This window comes from Rhineura floridana, chromosome 8 (assembly GCF_030035675.1).
Source record: "Rhineura floridana isolate rRhiFlo1 chromosome 8, rRhiFlo1.hap2, whole genome shotgun sequence".
Classification (NCBI taxonomy): Eukaryota; Metazoa; Chordata; class Lepidosauria; order Squamata; family Rhineuridae; genus Rhineura; species Rhineura floridana.
Window position 1 is genome coordinate 136,069,754 of NC_084487.1, and position 16,528 is coordinate 136,086,281.

The 16,528-nt window shown below is 43.3% G+C and overlaps 1 protein-coding gene and 1 long non-coding RNA gene across 8 annotated transcripts in view; one reads left to right on the forward strand and one right to left on the reverse strand.

Moving 5' to 3' along the window:
• Nucleotides 1–16,528, forward strand: part of LOC133390059 (beta-1,3-galactosyltransferase 2-like) — a 33,437-nt gene that overhangs the window by 11,894 nt on the left and 5,015 nt on the right. Inside the window, exon 1 of one of the 5 annotated variants that reach the window (XM_061637917.1) lies at nt 6,625–6,893. The exons of 1 other annotated variant lie outside the window; for it this stretch is intronic. The gene's annotated coding sequence lies outside the window, so the exon portion shown is untranslated. Of the gene's footprint in view, nt 1–6,624; nt 6,894–12,863; nt 12,880–13,858; nt 13,905–15,803; nt 15,888–16,528 lie in introns of those variants that run through there. 3 more of the 5 variants (XM_061637919.1, XM_061637918.1, XM_061637915.1) reach the window with 3 other exon arrangements.
• LOC133390060 (uncharacterized) overlaps nt 1–16,528 on the reverse strand; it is a 33,316-nt gene that overhangs the window by 4,111 nt on the left and 12,677 nt on the right. For 2 of the 3 annotated variants that reach the window (XR_009764294.1, XR_009764295.1), the window contains exon 2: nt 9,290–9,381. This is a non-coding gene — a long non-coding RNA (uncharacterized LOC133390060). Of the gene's footprint in view, nt 1–9,289; nt 9,382–12,660; nt 12,738–16,528 lie in introns of those variants that run through there. The other variant, XR_009764293.1, reaches the window with a different exon arrangement.

Below are 16,528 nucleotides of genomic sequence, written 5' to 3' on the forward strand. Positions count from 1 at the left end.
ATATCCTATCAAAATAGTCTGTTCTGTTCTAGCATCTAGCTTCTGCCTCTTTTGTTTTGCTATGTAGGCAAAAGGAATGCTTCCAAACACTCTGACATGTGCTACAGCTGATCTTCCCCTCCTCCAGCGTGATCAGCTGGAGCGCAGGAGTCTGATCGCGCCAGAAGAGTTCAGCTGGAGCGCTCTGCAGCTGATCTTCCCTTCCTCCGGCATGATCAGATCGAGCGTGGGAGTCTGATTGCGCCAGAAGAGGAGATTAGCTGTAGCTCTCTACAGCTGATCATCCCTTCCTCCGGCATGATCAGATCGAGCGTGGGAGTCTGATTGCGCCAGAAGAGGAGATTAGCTGTAGCTCTCTACAGCTGATCTTCCCCTCCTCCGGCGCGATTAGCTGGATAGCGGGGAGCTCCAGGCCCCCTCCAGCACATCGCCCCGCTGGCACCATGTTAGCAGAATGCCAAAAGGCGGGGCGCTGAGAAGCCCTGCCCCCTGTGCAGCCATGGGCAAGCTGCATAGTCCTAAGGAGCCCCGTTGCCCCCCAGCTGGCAGTTGCAGACAAGGAAGGGGCTGGCTTGTGCAGCTGTGGCAAGCTGAGCAGGTCCTGGCCAGCTGGGGAGGACTAGTCTCAGAGGGAGGCAATGGTAAACCCCCTCTGAGTACCGCTTACCATGAAAACCCTATTAATAAGAGTAGCCATAAGTTGGGATCGACCTGAAGGCAGTCCATTTCCAACTATTCTATATTATTGCTTTGGGATACTGTTACATCAACAGCCATTGGTACATTTTTATATCAAATAAACTTATTTCATACCTTTCATCTCGTCATTGTATTTGACCTTGCATTTTGAGAGGTATGTTCTTTTGGGGGGGGGGATTTCTCATGGGGATGACCTGGGGGAAGTGAGCCCTTTCAGGTTCTTCAATGGTTCTGGAGAAAAGATTCTCCTGGCAGCAGACTCGCCTTTCCCTCTTTTTTTAGCTGGATAATGTAGATGTTGTTCCCTCCCCCTTGTGCAACTTCTAGCCACTCCCTTCCCAGGGAAATGCAAAGTCTGGCTAACATACAACTTGGGCATTCTGTCAAGGGCAGGGAGACACACTTGAGTGAACGGCACTTCAGGCAGGTAAGAGGTGGAAGCTGCAATAGGCACCTCAGAGAAGACAGATGAAGTGAGAAGGCACCACTAAAAGATGCCTCGAGAAGGGAGAGAACGAAAGAGAGTGAGCACTGGATGAGGGGTACTTGGAATAGAAGGGGAAGTATATGGCAGCCTTGTATTTAACCCACTGGCTTGCTCAGCATAGGTGATAAGGAGGTATATGAAGGTGAGTGGGCTGTGGGCTGCTGAAGGAGAGGCAGAGTATCCTGTCCCTCCTCTGACATTTCCTTGTGTTTTTATGCTGGCTGTAGAAGAGGGTGTTTTGTCTCCTCTGTATCCAGCATAGAAGCCTAGTTCTGTTCTTGGCTTTTGCTAACCACCTTTTTTACACATAAGGGGCTGGCTGGCAGAGGTAGGGTGAAGTGCTCCAATCTGCTAGCTCCCTCACCATGAGTAAAAAAGCAGGCTATTCAGTCAGCAGGCCAGTAACTTTTGTGGGCTCATTTAGAAGGCATGGTGCATAGCAAGCAAGGGAACAGGCACCTGCCCCAAGGAGCTCACAATATGAAAATCTACATGGGAAAGCTGCAAAGAGAGAGGAGCAAAATGGAAGGTTGGGGAAATGCACTTGAGAAGCAAAACCATTTCCCCCCATTCACTGCATTTTTTACTGTTGTCTCTTCTCCCTCTCCCTCTTGTGTGCTAGACTGCAGGGCAAACTGGAAGAACCAAAAAGACTTATCAGCCCAGCAAGGCATGGGGGAATTACTATAAGGAGGAAAGGATGACAAGGTGGTACCACAGAGTGGAAGAACGTGAGGAAAAGCAGGGAGAGCAGTGGCAGTGGCAGATCCTATATTCGTGATGATTGGCTGGCCTTGGCTCAGCAGTCTTACTCTGAAGTGTGAATAGTACAGGCCTATGGCAGTGTGGTGGAGACTGGAGAATTGATAGTGCAGCTTTTTCTAGCTGTAGGCTGAACTACAGCTTGTCTCTTCTTGACACTATAGGGCTATGTGCCTTTTTCTCCGTGGGATGGCTCATTCGTCTGATAGGAGCAAGAAGTGTGTGCCTTTCAGCACAGGTAGAGTTCCCTTCCGTCAGCAGTAGGCAATCACAAGCAGTCTGCACACCTCAAATTAGGGAAACTGCGTCAGATCACAGGTGTAACCTGGGACTAAAATAGGCATGACACTTAACAAAGTCATTCTTATACATGTCTACATGGGGCTTACCTCTACAGGTAAGTGGTAGAAGAAAATATGAATGTACAAAATGTTCCACCTCTCCAGTTCGCAGCCTCAATGTGTTTTAGCAACCTCATCAGGTTTTTTTTAATTAATAGTACCCCCTAGTTTTTTAATTAGGACCCCAGGACAGATGGAGAAGTGGTTTTACCCTTTCATCCCCTGCTGCAGTTCCAATGAAAATCTCCCCTCTCTGCTCTAATTAGCCCCGGGATAGAAGCTTCCAGGTGCAAAGGGAGAATTTTCATTTGGACCCCTTTTTTAAAAACAGACAAAGCCTGATGTAGTTGCTAGAGACAGGTTTAGCATCATATCCAGTTTGGTCCAAAGATAGCTGTACCTTATAAGAGCATGGGTACCTCAAGTCCACTTTGGAAGGCCAAAAGAGCCTCCTTTCGAAACAGCCTCCATTTCCTCTGTTTGGTTGGTTCATTTCTTTGATAAAGCTCAGAATACTCCTCTTCCTGTAACCCTTTCATGTGACAGCACAACCCTTGTATCCAAGTAATCTAGTTTCTTTCTGGGAATCTCTTCCTCTTCCAGTTAAACTGGGTTTTTTTTAGAAGTAAGAAGTTGTCATAGTTCTCTCTTGAAAGCAGTGCTCAAAAAGGGAACCTATCATTTTATTGACAAGTGACACACAGATGTATATGTAATCCATTACTTCTTATTCAAATAAACATGTCAAAGCTTTTTATTGAGCCATGGATACATGAGGGTGAATTTTGTAAGAATCTGGGCTCCTGATATGAGGGCAGGGGGAACTAAGATGCCAGATGTTAATTGGCTCACAATTTTAGCAGATGTGATTCCCTTTTTATGCCTATCACTGCTGCTGCTGCTGTTGTGGGGCCTGCACAGATATGTCATTGCAGGACTCCTCTTCCCATTCTTTGGCCTAATAAAAATAGGCTTTTTTATTTTAAATTTTTATTCAAATTTTTCATGATTTGATAACAAGCAAAAAAAATTAAAGATCTTGAGTATGAAGGCATAGCAGACAAAAACCATAACAAAACTAGGCCTGATATGAGGAAAACTCAATAAAATGTTGTTGTTATGTGCCTTCAAGTCAACTACGACTTATGGCGACCCTATGAATCAGCGACCTCCAAGAGCATCTGTCATGAACCACCCTGTTCAGATCTTGTAAGTTCAGGTCTGTGGCTTCCTTTATGGAATCAGTCCATCACTTGTTCGGCCTTCCTCTTTTTCTACTCCCTTCTGTTTTTCCCAGCATTATTGCCTTTTCTAATGAATCATGTCTTCTCATGATGTGTCCAAAGTATGATAACCTCAGTTTCATCATTTTAGCTTCTAGTGATAGTTCTGGTTTAATCTGTTCTAACACCCAATTATCTGTCTTTTTTGCAGTCCATGCTATCCGCAAAGCTCTCCTCCAACACCACATTTCAAATGAGTTGATTTTTCTCTTATCCGCTTTTTTCACTGTCCAACTTTCACATCCATACATAGAGATCTGAAATACCATGGTCTGAATGATCCTGACTTTAGTGTTCAGTGATATATCTTTGCATTTGAGGACCTTTTCTAGTTCTCTCATAGCTGCCCTCCCCAGTCCTAGCCTTCTTCTGATTTATTAACTATTGTCTCCATTTTGGTTAATGACTGTGCTGAGGGATTGATAATCCTTGACAAATTCAATGTCCTCATCATCTGCTGTAAAGTTACATAAATATTCTGTTGTCATAACTTTAGTCTTTTTGACGTTCAGCTGTAGTCCTGCTTTTGTGCTTTCCTCTTTCACTTTCATTAGAATTCGTTTCAAATTATTACTGGTTTCTGCTAGTAGTATGGTATCGTCTGCATATCTTAAATTATTGATATTTCTCCCTCCAGTTTTCACACGTCCTTCATCTTGGTCCAATCCCGCTTTCCGTATGATATGTTCTGCGTATAGATTAAATAAATAGGGTGATAAAATACACCCCTGTCTCACACCCTTTCCAGTGGGGAACCAATCGGTTTCTCCATATTCTGTCCTTACAATAGCCTCTTGTGCAGAGTATAGGTTGCGCATCAGGACAATCAGATGCTGTGGCACCCCCATTTCTTTTAAAGCATTCCATAGTTTTTCATGATCTACACAGTCAAAGGCTTTGCTGTAATCTATAAAGCACAGGGTGATTTTCTTCTGAAATTCCTTGGTCCGTTCCATTATCCAACATATGTTTGCAATATGATCTCTGGTGCCTCTTCCCTTTCTAAATCCAGCTTGGACATCAGGCATTTCTCACTCCATATATGGTAAGAGCCTTTGTTGTGTAGAATCTTGAGCATTACTTTACTTGCATGGGATATTAAGGCAATAGTTCAATAATTACTGCATTCCCTGGGATGTATATGGAACGCTTCCAGTCTGTGGGCCATTGTTTAGTTTTCCATATTTCTTGTCAGATTTTTGTCAAAATTTGGACAGATTCAGTCTCAGTAGCTTGTAGCAACTCTATTGGTATGCCATCTATTCCTGGTGATTTGTTTCTTCCAAGTGTTTTCAGAGCAGCTTTCACCTCGCATTCTAAAATTTCTGGTTTTTCATCATATGGTTCCTCCGTGAATGAATCTGTCATCCTGGCATCTCTTTGATAGAGTTCTTCAGTGTATTGCTTCCATCTTCCTTTTATTTCATCTTGGTCATTCAGTGTGTTCCCCTGTGGATTATTCAACATCCCTACTCTTGGTTTAAATTCCCCTTTCATTTCTCTAATCTTTTGGAACAGGGCTGTTGTTCTACCCTTTTTATTAACCTCTTCTATTTCTATACAGTAACTATTGTAATAGTTCTCTTTGTCCCTATGTACTAATCGCTGTATTGTTGCATTTAGGGTCCTGACTGTGTTTCTATCTCCTTTTGCTTTTGCTTTCCTTCTCTAACTATTTGAAGAGTTTCTTCAGTCATCCATTGGGGTCTTTCTCTCTTTTTAACTAGAGGTATTGTCTTTTTGCATTCTTCTCTGACTTCATTCCATAGTTCTTCTGGTTCTCTGTCAACTAAGTTTAAAGCCTCAAACCTGTTCCTTATTTGATCTTTATATTATTCTGAGATGTTATTTAAATTGTATTTTGGCATTATGATTGCTTTGTTGTTGTTCTTTAGCTTTACTCTGATTTTCAATATAACCAGTTCGTGATCTGTACTGCAGTCTGTTCCTGGTCTTGTTTTCACATAAAGTATGGAACTTCTCCATCTTCTGCTACCAATTATACAATCAGTTTGATTCCTATATTGACCATTTTGTGATGTCCATGTGTACAGTCGTCTTTTTGGTTGCTCAAAAAATGTTGATAGGTTTCCCATTTAATCTCATTGATATCACTCACTCAGACCTTGCATTGTAGCTCCTAATTGCTCTTGCTACATCACTTCTCACAATTAAAGCAACCCCATTTTGTCTTAATTTCTCATTTCCCGCATAAAATATTTTGTAGTTGCCTGATTGAAAATGTCCCATTCCCATCCATTTTAATTCACCCACGCCAAGTATTGTAATATGGATGTGTTCCATTTCTTGGTCGGCAATTTCTAACTTTCCCTGGTTACCATTCCAGTCCATTTTAGTTCGCTCACACCAAGTATTGTAATGTTGATGCATTCCATTTCTTGCTTGACAATTTCTAACTTTCCCTGGTTCATGCTTCTCACATTCCATGTTCCTAGTGTGTGTGTCGTACAACTCCGGACTCTCCTTTCGCACCTGTGTGCATCAGCCTCTGGGCTTCCTTTCGGCTTTGACCCAGCTGCGTCATTAGTCACAGCGCTACTCGTACTTGTCCTTTGTTCTTCCCCAGTAGCTCGATGAGTGCCTTCTGACCTGGGGGTCTCATCTTCCAGCACTATCTCGTGTTGCATTTTGGATACTCTGTTCATAGGGTTTTTGTGGTAAGAGATATTCAGAGGTGGTTTACCATTGCCTTCCTCTGAGTTTGGATGTATCTTAGTCTGGTGTTTCAGCTTTGACCATTCTGCCTTGGGTGCTCCTGCTAGGAGTCTAGCCTGTTGGTCTAGACTCCTGACGGCATTGCTCTAAGCTTCTTCAACACTCTCAAACCCCCTCACCACGTTAAGGTGTGCATCCTAGAGGGGACTCAATAAAATGAGTCCTAAAGAAGAAAGGGAAAGGGGGAATTACACATTTAAAAAAGGGTGAGGGAACAGCAGAAATTAGGAAGCAGTAAGTGAAGCAGGAAAGTCACAAACATTTCCAAATAATAAACTCATACTTGGCCAGGAGAAACTACATGAGCTGTTGTTCATTCACATGGGTCATAAATGGCCACCATATAGCCTCATGGTCCTCTGGTTCAGCATCCCCTCAGAGCATTTTCAAGTGGAGTAGGTTTTTCAGCAATAGCAATATACAAACACTTTTTAAACCACCTGTACAATGCAACCGATGCAGCATCCTTCCAGCTCTGCATGATGGTCAAGTGGGCAGCCACCCAAAGGTATGTGATGAGAGGCTTCAGCAGGAGGTCAGCACTGGCCCTAAAGAATACTGAAAGTAAGCTCAACTTTGGATCAGGTACGATAGCATGCTCAATAATCCTACTAATTCATTCAGAACTGTGATCCATAATGAGCACACGTGAGGGAGGACCACCATAAATGCCACTAGATACCTAGAGAACTGCATTGCTGCCAGCAATAGTGGTTGTTCGAGTTCTGTATCCAAATTGGCATGTAATACCACCTATGGATTGTTTTTAGTGAGTTCTCCCTAATGTTGGCAGAAATAAAGGAAAAAGGCTTGGTGGCCCAAATCAAGTTCCAAGACGCAATGTCTAATTTGCCACCCAAATAAAAATAGATTTCTCACAATCCTGCAGTGTACCAGAATCATTTCCCCATTAATCGTGTTCAGCAGAAAGAGGCAGCAACTGAAGGAAGGGGCAGGTGGATGTTGGTAGAGATGAGCTGTCCAGCTACTACTGCAGAAGCACAAAAAGCAAGCAAGGGGCAAGGCTCATGTTGTAGCAGAGCCAGGACTTGAACTTTGAAGAAGGGCAATGACTGTCTGGCAAGGAAAACAAATATTATAGTAAAATGCTTGCAAGTAATTAAGATCTATGACAAAAGAGTTTGTCAATATCTATGATTAATCATTTTTTAAAAATTCCCCAACCAGGATCAGAGTCATCAGTTCCTGGCTATAAAAGGAAACAACTTTTAATAAATAACATGAGAGAACTGGAGAACAGAAATATGAAAGTAATGAATCACTTGCGGTTATATAAATAAAAAAGAATATTACAGGCAGACACGTTGGTCCGTTAGAGGAAACCCAAAGAGTAACAGCAGCATAATAGCTTTACTGGCCTGAATACTGAGCAAGCTTTAAAGCTCACCAGAATTTTTCTTCAGGCTGTATGTTAACCAAAAAGAAAAAGAAGAGATAAAAGGAAGGGGCGAAGCTGTTACTAGTGTGCAGTCTGTAATAGTCTTAAGAGGGAATGGAGGTGGTATTATTCAGACCTAATTCAGCTAGGCTGGGCTCACTACCAAAAGATTTCAGGTGGAAGTAATGCATGCTGGGGTGAATGAGCCATGGCTTTTCTCTCTTTGAAAAAATAAAAGCCACCAGCTTCTGATATCCAGCTTAGTGGGAATGGGGAATGGGGCAAGTTGGTGATTCTGAGGTGACTCCCAGGCCTGACCCAGAAATCAGGTCAGGGAGTGCAAAGGGCTCCTGTTGCCTAGCTAAATCTCCTGATTGGTTATTCTGGGCAGCAAAAGTGAAGCATATGGTGGTCGGTTCGCCCCAGATCAGGATTACAAGGCCTGAATATGACCAGAAACCTTCTGCCCCTTCTGAAGCTACCATCTCCCAGCTGCTTTTCTCATGGGAGTCTTTTGGTCCCAGAGCCCCACTGGAAGAAAATAGCTCAGGGGAAGGGGGCTTTGGGGAAATGGTGTGGGCAGGGGAACAGGTCAGTACCCTCCCCCACATACGCATTTACTGCATGAAATTGCCCACACCCACTCACTTGATGCCTATTTGGCTCAAACGTTTTAGCATGTGTTTTTTAATTGCTTTTTAAAAATGTGTGTTTTAAATTTGTATTTTTTTTAATGTTTTTAATTGTTGTAAACCACCCAGGGAGCTTCAGCTATAGGGCGGTAAATAAATAAATAAACGTTATAAGTCTGCTGCTGCCACACCTAGTGAGAGAAATCCCTCCTTGTCATGAACAGCAAACAGTTGTTAAGCAATTTGACCCAGGGAATGATTTTGCATCTTCCAGTGCAAAGGCTTCAGGAACACTTTTTGCATGTGGCAATTTTATCCTTCCCACGTTCAGAATATCCCACTCCCGTATCCAGCACTTACCTCTGCTCCTATCTATGGCAGGGCCTCTTCAATCGTGTGATAGACACCTTGTTCTGCCTCCTCCTCGGGATGTATGTAACCCTGGAGAAGGGGGGGTGCGCACACACACGTGCAAAGTATCAGGGTGAAATAGGATCCTTCCCTCCCAGTTAAGACATGGGTAGGTTAAATGCCCATAGTGGAGGGTCCATAGTGAGTCATATTGGATTTGTCAAGGGTAACTAGTCCTCCCATTTGACCTAATCTGGGAAGAGTCACCGCTTGGTTCTAATGGTGTTCCTCTGGGTGTAGTTTTAGGAGGAATTGTAGATTTGGTGGACCCTTTCTTTGTTTACTTGTGTGGGTGTCCTGCCTTTGAATGCTCATTTGCAGCAGTGGAGTAAAGGTTGTTAGTGTTTCTGTCTGCGAGAGACTTAAAACAGAGCTGTAGTGATTTAGAGAACCAAAGTGTTAGCCATCTGACATTCCTACTCAGCTGTTGGCCTCAGCTGGTGGGCAATGTGCCCTTTCATCAGAGTTCCCATATGCTCCCGTAGATTTGTGGTACCTTAGACTTGAAGGCAAAGTGACACTACCACCACCCTGCATACCATGGCTCTTGACATCTATGTCGCGCTGTTGGTCTTCTATATGCGTAGTGCTGTGCCATGATTGGCTCTTGAATTAGTTGGAATCCTGTCCTCTGATGGAGGAGATAGAGAAGAGAGCCACACATTAATTTCAGTAGAACAGTTCTATCTTGTGCCAGCTATTTTGTAGTTTTACGCCAACAATGCAGGAAGAGGGAATGAGCCCTGAGAAAGCACAACTGCATGACTAAGCTCTGCTCCTTCTCTGCTATGGCCCCACTCGGCTCAGTTTCCCCCTTTGTCCCATCAATATAGGGATTCCACCAGCACAACAGTGTTGCTATCCTGGTGTAGAACTACTCTGACAGTATATCCTCAGGCTCTGCAAGCCCAAGGACATTTCGGAATGCTCTGATTCCCACCCAGCAGGTGTATGTCAAGGCAGACGGACAGAGATCGTGGGTTGTGCTTCTCCTCTCAGAGAAGGCTAGTTGATCCTCCAGGGGCTGCTATGAAAAGAGGAGGGGTCTAATATTTGTTCATTCACCCTTTCCTTTGTAGCCCCCTGTGCCCCCCTCCCCACAACAGCATAGGAGGTGGTATGAGGGCTGCAGGAGGAAGAAGGAATTTGCAAAAATTCCCTCCCGTTTTGTTCGCTGAAGCAAACAGCCTTCCATGAGCAGAGGGACACGGTTGAATAGATTCCATTTCCAGTTCACTTAACTGAGCTTCCTTGGCCAGCCCCCCACCCCACCCCGCAGCTTATGTATACTTTCCTGCTGGGCCCGTACAAATTAAGTTGGCAGTAAGCCACTGTACATTGATCTCTGCGTAAGCATGACATAGTTGCGGTTTCATTCATTCATAAGTTCTTCACCAGCACATTCCACACTTTCCCCCCTCATATGTCTTTCTCTTCCTTGAGTGAGAAAATGACCTTTTTATTGGGTTAGTCACTTGCCTCCAGTTGTCATTTATTTTCCTTGAGGAAATGTTTGAAAGCTGTTGTGTAATTGTAGCTTGCCTCAGGCAAGCACAGTACTAGCATATGAAGACAGGGTTAAGTAAAGAGAGGAAGAAGAAAAGAATGGCCACTCCCCCCCCCAAACTCTGGGTTTGTGGCACAAAGCTTTGGCACAGATTTTGAGAGGGATACCAGATTTGGAGCTTCATAGTTAACACAGCTCAAAGAAGGTGCCATTAATTCAGATGCAAGAGCTCAAGCTCTGTGTTCAGAATATATTTTTTGCTTCCATTTTCTATTCTGAATAAACATTTTAATTGCATGCTTTACACCTGGGGTGGGCACAATGGCACCCTTGAGGACTTCCCCTGGTGCCTGTCAAACCCTCAAATCCCTCCCTCCCTCACTGCCCCTTTGCCACGAGGTAGTGAGGGGTGTTCCCCCCCCCCAAAAGAAACCCCAGTATATATTTTTGGAAGAGGGACATGTCTGTCCACCTTCTCTTTCAACTCCATGTGCTTCTCAAGTGTCAGTTCAGCACCTGAGCAACTAAACAGACTGCAGAGCGACTGAGATGATAACCTTAGGGTTAGCAAGACTGGCATGGCGGGAAGATGAAGTGGCCAATAGGGATGGGCAAGAAATTCAATTCAGTTCACATTTCAGGCTGAATCTATCAAATTTGCACTTTCCAAAACAATATGAGAACCGAACCACAGCCATCCCTTGAAATTCGCACTTAGTCACATTTTGCAATGCAGTTCGCAAACCAATGTTTACAAAAATGCATATTTTATGGAAACGTATACATAAAAATGAGTATATAAATGAAAATAACACAAAAATGCACTATGTGGTGAGAAATTGCTTGCAAAAATGTGTACATTAGTCAAAACTAAACCAACTGCCAAAAAGAAGAGGGTTCCACAAAACAAGCATGAAAAAAGGGGGAGAAGTCACTACCAGTATATGACTGAATGGGCAAAGGAGACAAGAGGCAATGGAGCATGTTACTGTGGTACAAAGCAAAGAAATGTTACCCATGTCCAAAATGACAAGGAAATACACTACAGATACCAAATGACCAAAATACAGGACAAATCACAACAGATAGCAAAATATGCTGCAAATGCCAAAAACAGTGAAGTGTAACACAATAATTGAAGTATAACACTATAATGACAGCTATTCCAAATTATCAAAACTGTTTCAGTGCTTCTTCAGATACTGCTTCTTCTTAAATCACTGGTTCTTGAATCAGCAGCTGACCTTGATTTTCCTAGAGAAATAATCAATGTTCTATGTCCAGAGGGTGAAGCTACCGGTGACCAGGGTGAGTCTTCAGACACCTTTAGTAGGGAAGAGTCCCATAATGATTGTTTTTTTCTCCCAATTCTTCGATGGTCTGGTCAAAATCGAAGGCACACCAGCTGTTATTGATCAGGCCTCCAAAGAATGCAGACCTAGTGGTCAAGTTTTAGTTCCCTGAGTCCTGATAAATTTTCCCTTTAAATAAGGTCTTTCATTTATTCTAACCCCTCTTTATAGTTCTTTTCAAACACAGCATAGCTGTCATTATAGTATTATACTTCAGTTATAGTGTTGCACTTCACGGTTTTTGGCATTTGCAGCGTATTTTACTGTCTGTTGTGATTTGTCCTGTATTTGGTCATTTGGTATCTGTATTTCACTGTCATTTTGACCTAACATTTCTTTGCATTGTATCACAGTTACAAGTTCCATTTTCTCTTGTCTTCATTAGGCAAAACTGCTTACAAAAAGGTGTTTATTAGGAGAAATTCACACAAGAATGCTGGATAATTTTCATAAGGATTTTTTTTTTACAAAAATCACAAATTGCTGCAGAAATGTGGAGAACTGAATTTAAGATTGGGAAAATAATAAATGGAGGGAACTGAAATCCACAGATCTTTCCATCCCTAGTGGCAAATCCCAGCATGAACTGCAGGAGTGGAAAAATGGGGAGTAACTACAGGGTGTGTGGGTGTGTTCCAGGATTCTGGGTGAAATCTCCAGGATCCTATGACTGCTTGGGTCAGTCATTGTGCCTTGAACATTTTGCTTATCATTCACAGGAAATGTGACGGCAGCAGTGCAGCCATGCATGATAAAAATTTAATAAAACAATTATTTGCATTGGAGCACACGCACACTTATTAGCATTCCAGAGTAATTTAATGGCAAGGGCCAGGTTTTCAGTACTGCGACTTGTACTAGTTCATCCCTTCTGTCAGCTCTTCACTGAGACAGCAGTGTCAGTGGGGGTGCAGGCAGGGCTGGAGATTCCTTGGTAATTGCCAGGCCATAAGTCCTCAGCCGGCAGCTTGGCTATAAATCTGCCAGGCTAGCAAGGAGGAAGCAAGATAAGGGCAGAGGCCGTGTTAGGAAACAGCTGTTCAAAGCTTACGTGCCAAGCCAGAAATCCAGGAGAGTCTAGTTTGCCGAGAGATCAGTCCAAGTCAAGGTTCAGTGGTCACACCTGACATTGTAGTCAGCAACAAGCTGAAGCCAAGGTTTGGCTTTTAAGGAGCAGGTTTGTCAGCAGGTGTGAGCCATCAGCGTTTTGGCCTTAAGTGGACAGGCCTGCCCCTCTTCTGCCTGACCTTCTGTTGTCTATGTTCTGCAGGTGAGGGGGGAGTATCCTGTTCACTCTCTGCGTCTGGCTGAAGGGCTTCAGCTGTGTCTGGGGTGCTCTGCAGCTGAGGGGGAGAAGGAGCTGGGTTCTCAGGAGTTTCCTCAGTTTCTCCTTCTGGGTCTGCTGCTTCTGGGTCTGCTGCTGTTACTCCCGAGTCATCCTCATCTGATGAGTCCTCTGACAGGGCCATGACACCTTCACTAGTTGATCCCTTCATTAACCTTTGTCATACAAGCAAATTTCATTATGTTTGCAAATACTCTAGATTATAATTAGGCACTGATGGGTAGGGTGTGTATTCTTTTGTTAGCAGGAATTTGCAGTTAGGAAACAGAGAGACCCAAAAATATATTTAACTGTCATAAAATTCTGTGATAGAATTTAGCAATAGTCAGACAATTCCACCAAAAGGGTATAAAGTCTGCCATTCTAGCACCACATTTTTAACATGTAAACTATTCCTGTTTCTGATGAAAAGCTTAGTATTCAAAATATGTTGAGATTTAAATTTGTCCCCTGCATCTCCTGAATTTTTGCTTGTTTGTGCTGCTGCTCTTTGGTGCATTCTGCATATTTTATGGTCTAATTTGGAAATAGTGAAATAAATGTATTCTATCATGATCCCATAATAGGCACTTATTAAATGTTAAAAAGTCTTCTTTAGGTTTCAGGCAGGACAATCCTATACTATCTTTAAATTATACAGGGTAGGGGAGATATATGATGATGATGATACAAGAGCCACTGTGTCTTATAAATGGTTAGCCCAGGAAATCCACATAACCAGCAAATCCCAAAACGGTGCAGCAAAAATGGCCACACCTTCAGCATCCATGGATGCTCTGCGCTGGCACCCTAGTTGTTGGAGTGGAGTGGGGCTTGGCATTGGGTATTTGTGTCTGGATTCTTATGGTGAGGTATCTATAAAAGTTCAAGAAAGAGAAGAAACTAGGTTCTCCATCCACTGTAGGAGACAATATGTTTCTGAATACCAGTTTCTGGGAATCTCACGTGGGGTAAGTGCTATTGCACTCAGGTCCTGCTTGTGAATGTCCATGGATATCTGGTTGGCCACTGTGAATGCTGAACAGAATGCTGGACTAGATGGACCATTAGCCTGATCCATCTGTAAGGCTCTTCTTATGGGTTGTATCCAATGTAGTACTAAGTAAGTGTCTTGTTTGCCCAAGATATCTGCTTTCCCAACAGGACTCTGTCCCCCTCTCCTCTCCCCTGCACCCCCCCAAATATGTTCTAGGGGCTCCCCCAACCCTCCAAAGCTGATTTGGGGAGGATGTGGGGTGTGCATGGGGACAGGAGAGGAGGAGAAGTCCCATTGCGCAACTGACAGGACACCTTAGTTAAATACCACCCTGTGTTAGCAATGTGTTCAAGTTCCTATGTGTTGTGTTGAAGACCAACTCTGTTGTGCAAAGTGCTCCATTTATTTATTTATTTAGATAATTTATGTGCCATTTATTTTTTTTAAAATCTCTAAGCAGTTTATAGGTATCATAAGATATAACAAATAAAAAGGGGGGAGTTAGGGGTTCTTTTTAGAAAGATTGTATTTACTATTGAAAATGTGCAGAGAGGGAGGGGGAGGAGGAGCTCTGGTGACCCACGGGGGACAGAGTAGGGAGGGCTGGTGACTCATGGAGGAGGGGAAGCGGTGATGACCCATGGAGAGGGAGGGGGAGCACTGGCAACCCATGAAGAGAGGGAGGGGGAGCTCTAGTGACCCGTGGTGGGAGGGGCAGTACTGGTGACCCAGGAAGGGAGAGGGAGCACTGGTGACTCGTGGTGGGAGAGGAAGCTCTGGTGATCTATGGGGGGGAGGAGTGCTGGTGACCTTTGTGCAGGGTGAGGGAAGGGGAGTTCTGGCAACCCATGGGGAGCAGGTGTACTGGTGACCCGTGTGTGTGTGTGTAGGTGAAGCTGGCGGATGAAGCGAGCAGGGGCAACCCCCCAGTACATTATAAAAATCCATCAGTTAAAAACAGCACAATAGCAACCAAACAGGATAACCCTCCTAAATAGCAGAAAAGGCCTGAGTAAACCAATAATTGTTAAGGGGGGGGTTGTGTGTATGTGTGTAGGCACCATTGGGGATGGTATGTGTCCAATGCAACAATACACACTCCAAGAACAGCAGCAGAAATAGTGCTAGCAAGGGAAATGAGTTTGGGCAATGGCTATGCTTTGTGGCCTGTATGATAATTACACCAGTTGTTCCAGCAATAGACAATGTCCTCAGGGAAAGAGGATCTTAGTGAACAGTTCAAGAAAGTTAGCCTTACAGAATTCAAAACAACATTGGTTCAGTAAGTCAGGTCTAGAAGCTTTTTTCCTAATACTATAGATAAGGGGCTCTTCTAGATTATCCCTTTTTGGAGCATTAATTTGTTTGGACAAAATTTGCATAGAGGTTATGACTTCACTGTTTATTGAGCATTCATTTTGAATAGTTTGCGTAGAGATTGCCCAGTGTCGCCATTGTCCCACACTTTCCAGTGCAATTTCTCATCACTTTTCTTGCCACAAAAATTCCAGGGTTTTTGGAAGTGGGTTTGTTAAACACCAAATTCATTTTAATTGCACAACCTGAATTTGTCAGTATACAACTGATTCATACCTACAAAATATTGATAGTCTGGAAATAGCCTCTATACTCCCTTAAACCAGGAAACTGCAGGGGGAAAGTTACCTTTGTCAGACAAGGATCTATATATGGCACAAAACAGGAGGAAATTTGGAAGAGAAAATCCATAGAATGCAATAGGAAGCACATAGTACACCACACTTGTACAGACAAGTATGTATTAATTTTTTGAATTTTATTTGGGGAAAGGCTTGTACTAGAGAACACAAAATGCTGAGCCCGAGTCTTTGCTAAGAGCATAACACTCAGGAGACTGGGAATCTGTGCTGGCTGCTTGACTATCACATTTGAGAACACAGCCATCAAGCAGAAACGGATTGACTGCATGACAACTCAGGTACAAACAACCAGAAGGTTCTAAAGGAAATCAATTTCTTGGAAGCCATGGGCTTCATTCTTGGGTCATATGGAAATAAACCAGACTAGGAAGATGCAGAGTGATCAGAATCTGGAAAAGGTGTTGCCAATAAAAATGTCTTACTAGTAGATATCTGGGAAAGGGAAGTCTGCTATTACAAGCATTTTAAATTGGATTTAATAGATAACAATATGTTTATATTTAATTAGATCTATCAATATTGGACTGGGGTGCATCTTTTCCTTTCAAAAACAGATAGCAGGGGCAAGATGGGAGTTACTGCGAGCAGACCTGAAGCTAGCTTGTCTCTGCCACCAACTCCAGGCCTTGAGCGTAGCGGCAGTTACTGGATTGATTTATTTATTTATTAACCTTGTATACCTCCCCATAGCCGAAGCTCTCTGGGCAGTTTACAATAACTAAAAACAAATACAATTTAAAATACATCTTTTAAAATACAATTTAAAAAACCATTTAAAAATTTAAACCAATATAGAACACATGCTAAAATGCCTGGGAGAAGAGGAAAGTCTTGACCTGGCGCCGAAAAGATAAGTGTTGGCGCCAGGCGCACCTCGTTCCATAATTTGGGGGCCACCACTGAGAAGGCCCTCTCCCTT